The sequence below is a fragment of the Solanum tuberosum genome, unplaced genomic scaffold (assembly GCF_000226075.1).
Source record: "Solanum tuberosum cultivar DM 1-3 516 R44 unplaced genomic scaffold, SolTub_3.0 scf00521, whole genome shotgun sequence".
Lineage (NCBI taxonomy): Eukaryota > Viridiplantae > Streptophyta > Magnoliopsida > Solanales > Solanaceae > Solanum > Solanum tuberosum.
The window spans coordinates 319,920-325,230 of NW_006239439.1; positions in this window are offsets into that span (position 1 = coordinate 319,920).

Sequence of the window (5,311 nt, forward strand, 5' to 3'; positions counted from 1 at the left end):
GGTACGACCCCCCAAGGACCAACCAAGGGTCCTTGAGGAGGTCCCTAAGGCAGCCCCAAAAAGCTGTCAAAAACAGCCTACCCACGAGGGAATCAACAATCCGTGGTTGGACCCACACCCCGTAGGTGGGGGTCGTGGAATAAGCATGGACCTCCACTATATTTCTTAGCCCCAGACCATGGCCCACGGACCTGCAGGATGGCCAGCAGGTCCACTTACGGTCCTTAGGTCACCAACCGTAGGTCATACCTGAAACTGTCATTTGGTAGTTAAGGTTAGGAGTTCTTTTGTAATATCTTTTTTATTAAATGGTTATGTGGTGTCGTTTTAAGCTTATTTTAAAGACATATATAAGTATTTTTCCAACCTAACATAACCCATCTAAGATCATAATTCATAAATCCCCAAATAAAATCAAAACCTCTCCAATATTTCTCTCACTAAAACCTCCATTGAAGAAGAAGAAGAAGAAGTTGAAGTCTAGAACTCAAGAACTCATATTTTCTACCTAAATTCATGAAGAATCTTCATATAAGGTATGGTATTTTTGATTCATGGTTAACTTTTCATCCATGAAGTCCTCAAACTCTCAATGTTAAAGTAGAAAAGTCTCCAAAACCTAGGGTTTTCACTCCAAGTCATGAATTCTTCCTAAAAACGTTTTCAATAATTTAATTGTCTTATATTATGATTGAATTACTGTTTTATGGTGGCTTTAGGATAAAATATCCCATGGATCCACGATTTCCCCATAATTCTAATTTATGACTTGTGATTTGGGTGAAATGTAGTAACTATGAAATAGTACTTGTAGTAGTTTAGTTATTTGATTCATGTTACCATCTATATCTAATGTAGTGATTCTAGAATTATTGGTTGAATGTGATCTATAGCCCTTGAAGGGCAAAACATGAGAACTAGCTATGTGTATGAGACTTGTGTGTATACAATTGGATTGGTTTGAGAGTAAAGTGCTTATATTATGATCTAATTGTGGTGTTGATTGGATGATTATCCTCATGTACACACTTAGGTATGAATGTCATATAATGTGAAAGGTTTGTCACATATAGTGATTCTAAGGTTTGAAGACTAGTCTCACCTATTGAATCTAGGAGCTTTAGTATGAGTTGATGGATTGGGTGTCAAGACATTGTTCCATAATTATCGACTTAAGTCAAGACTTAAAATGAACTCAATGGGAATTAATGCGTAGCACCGAGTGGATATGAATATGAGATGGAAGCTTTTACACTAGTTGAGTCCGGCTTTCCAAATGGGTTTCTTTTACACTAGTTTAGTTCGGGTTCCCAAAGTAGTTATCTCATGGGATGGAAACTTTCTACCATAGTTGAGTCCAGGTTTCTATAAACAATCTCCTTATCCCATAAACTATGTGCCCACATAGGTCTTTAGCTAGTGGATCCACTTAAGCTAAGAGTTTGGTTCTACCTTTGGCAAGTAGGACAACCCCTTTTCGGTGTGGGGTAGACACCAGATTCCATGATTAATATCTTATGGTCTACGTCAGTTAAAGCTAATCCCACTATGAAAGAATGAACTAGAATTGGAGTTATGAACTATAATCACTTAATAAGCTTTCCTTAGTGTGGATAGGAGTATGAGATCTTATTCATGCATTGCACAACGATTCTTTGAGGGTACTTATGGTTTGTTTCCATTATGATATGATGATCAATATGTTGAATATGCTTGTATCTAATGATTTTAGACTAATTTTCATGATGAACTCTAAACTTGGTAAAGTGCATATATTTCAACTAAAATGTCCATTTTTAGCATGTTAAAGGTTTTCATGCATAGCTACCATACTTGGTGCATTTTGTACTAACCCATATTTCTTCTACATTTTTCTATATAGTGTAGGTTCCGGCGTTTGAGGTGATTCCTTCTAGTTCAAATCTTGGATTGACTATTCTCCAAAGTTTGTGGTATGTCCTCATGGATCCGAGGGAATGTGCTATGTTGTTGTTTTATTTCTTTTATTGTACTAAACTTTCAGATTTCCTATTGTAAGGGTTGTGACCCTATTTTGTTTTTTTTGAGACTTCGATTGTAATAGATAGCTATATGAGACTATGTCTAGACTTTTGCTTTGCTATAATGAAAACTTCTTAAATACTTGAAAAATCTGTTTTTACTCTTTATTATTCTTTACTTTTGTGATGATATGCTAAGTGGTTTACATAGTGCCTTTAGGGGTGTTATGTTCCATGTTACATCTAGAGGGTACCCTTGGGTCGTAACAAACTAGGTAATCAGAGCAAAAGGTTTAGAATGATTCTAGGATGATGTCTCATAAGCCACGTCTAGTAGAGTCTTGTTTATGAGTGTGAAATGCGCCACATTTATGAGTGAGAGGCTATAAGTTGTTAGGATATTACACTTCTTTCATTACTCTTAAGTCGTGGCATAGAGTTTAAATCTATAAAGTCTTCCTTCTAATCCTTCTCTTGTGTCTTTAGGAAATGAATATATGATGGGCTAACGCAAGAAGGGTGGAAGAGGAGAATGTGATTCAAGGAGTTCCTCGAGGTAATCAAACTCCTCAAGATGACCAAGTTCCGGTTGATCCTCCGGATATGAAAACTGTGGAGATTAGGTCGGCTTTTCTACCATTAGCTCAAGCCATGACGGCCCAAGCCAATAGGGATGTTGGAGCTCATGTAAACCCTAGTGGGAATTCCTCGGCTTCGAGATTGAGGGATTTCACAAGAATGAACCCCCCTATGTTCTTTGGTTCCAAAGTGGGAGAAAATCCTCAAGAGTTTATGGAAGAGGTCTACAAGATAATTGATGCTATTGGGGTGACTTCAATAGAGAAAGAGGAGCTAGCCTCTTATCAATTGAAGGGAGTGGCCTAAGTATGGTATACTCAATGGAAGAAGAATAGGTCGGTAGGAGCGGATCCCATAGATTGGGAGGTGTTCAAGAAAGCATTCCTTGATAGGTTCTTTACCCGAGAAAAGAGGGAAGCCAAGGTGTAAGAATTTATCAACCTTCGTCAAGAAGGTATGAGTGTTGAAGAATATTCTCTAAATTTTATCGAATTGTCCAGGTATGCTCCGGCTATGGTGGCGGATCCTAGGGATGAGATGAATAGGTATGTGATGGGTATATCCAAGGTGGTAAGAAAAGAATGCCACACATCAATGCTCCTTCATGACATGGATCTCTCACGGCTTATGGTGATGCCCAACAAATGGAGAGTGAGAAACTCTAAGGCAACAATAGAGAGGTGAAAAGAGCTAGAATCGGTGAAGGGAATTTTTCCAATACTAAGTCTGATGGGCAAGGTTGGCAAAGATTCAAGCAAAGTTTCTCTAATCAAGGCTCCTCTAGTAATCCAAGGGTTAACAAGGATAGGGTTTCCAACCCTAAATCTCAAGGAGGTAATAGTGGTGGTTCATATGTTACGAGGCCTAATTGTGCAAATGTGGTAAAAAGCATGAAGGCAAATGCTTGGTTGGATCGAATGGGTGCTATGGGTATGGAAAGAGTGGCCACAATATGAGAGACTGTCCTATACTCAGGGTTAAGGAGAGAGAAGACAAGCAAACTCCTCCAAGCGATTCCAACTCCAATGCCCAAAAGCAAAACCGCTTTTAAGCTATTCAATCCTGAGGTGACCAAGAGAGCTCCCTGGATGTGGTGACCGGTATGTTACAAGTCTTTTCTATTGATGTATATGAATTGTTAGATCCCGGGGCCACTTTGTCCTTTATTACACCTTTGTAGCTATGAAGTTTGAAATACTCCCCAAAGTGTTAGTAGAGCGTTTTTTGGTTTCTACCCCGGTTGGTGACTCAGTAGTGGCAAAAAGAGTCTATAGAAGTTGTCTTATTTCTTTGTCTCATGAAGTCACTTTGGTGGATTTAGTAGATTTAGACATGTTGGACTTTGATGTGATTTTGGGTATGGATTGGTAGCATGCATGTTATGCCTATATAGATTGTAGGACTCGGGTTGTCAAATTGCAATTTCCAATAAGCCTATTTTAGAGTGGAAAGGGGGGAATTACATCCCTAGAGGTCAATTTGTTTCTTGTCTCAAAGATAGGAAAATGATCTCCAAAGGGTGCATTTACCATCTTGTTAGGGTGATGGATGTTGAGTCCAAAACCCATTCCCAAGAGTCGGTCCCTGTGGTGAATGAATTTCTGGAAGTCTTTCCCGATGACTTGCTCGGCATTCCTCCCGAGCGGAAAATAGATTTTGGCATTGATCTTTTGCCGGATACACAACCTATCTCCATTCCTCCTTATAAAATGGCTCCGACCGAGTTAAAAGAGTTGAAGGAACAATTAAGGGATTTGCTAGACAGGGGTTTTATTCATCCGAGTATCTCTCCTTGGGGTGCTCCGGTGTTGTTTTTTAGGAAGAAAGATGGGTCTCTTAGAATGTGCATTGATTATCGCCAATTGAACAAAGTGACCATAATGAATAAATATCCCCTTTCGAGAATCGATGACTTATTTGATCAACTCCAAGGGGTTATCTACTTCTCCAAAATTGATCTTCGTTTGGGTTATCACCAACTAAGGGTGAGAGGGGTTGATATTACAAAGACAGAACTTAGGACCCGGTATGATCACTATGAATTTGTGGTTATGTCATTTGGGTTGACAAATGCCCTGGCGGCATTTATGGATCTAATGAATAGAGTGTTCCGACAACATCTTGATATGTTTGTGATAGTGTTTATTGATGATATCTTGATCTATTCAAGGAGTGAGAATGAGCATGTTGATCATTTGAGAATCGTATTGCAAGTTCTCAAGAACCAACAACTTTTTGCAAAATTTAGTAAGTGTGAATTTTAGTTGAGGTCCGTAGCTTTCCTTGGTCATATTGTGTCAAGCAAGGGTATTGAGGTAAATCCTAAGAAGACGGATGCGGTCAAGAATTGTCCTAGACCTCGAACTCCTTTCGACATTAGAAGCTTCTTGGGTTTGGTCGATTACTATAGGAGGTTTGTTGAGAGTTTTTCCTCCATTGCTTCTCTGTTGACTGCTTTTACTCAAAAGAAGGCTATATTTGAGTGGTCGGAAATTTGTGAGAAAAGCTTCCAAGAGTTGAAAGATAGGCTTACTTCCGCTTCGGTGTTGAGCTTATCGAAGGGCACCAATGGTTTTGTTGTATATTGTGACGCCTCTAGAGTGGGGTTGGGATGTGTGCTCATGCAACATGGTAAGGTGATTGCCTATGCTTCAAGGAAACTTAAGGTTCATGAGAAGAATTATCCGACCTAGGATCTTGAACTAGCGGTGGTAGTATTTGCTTTAAAGCTT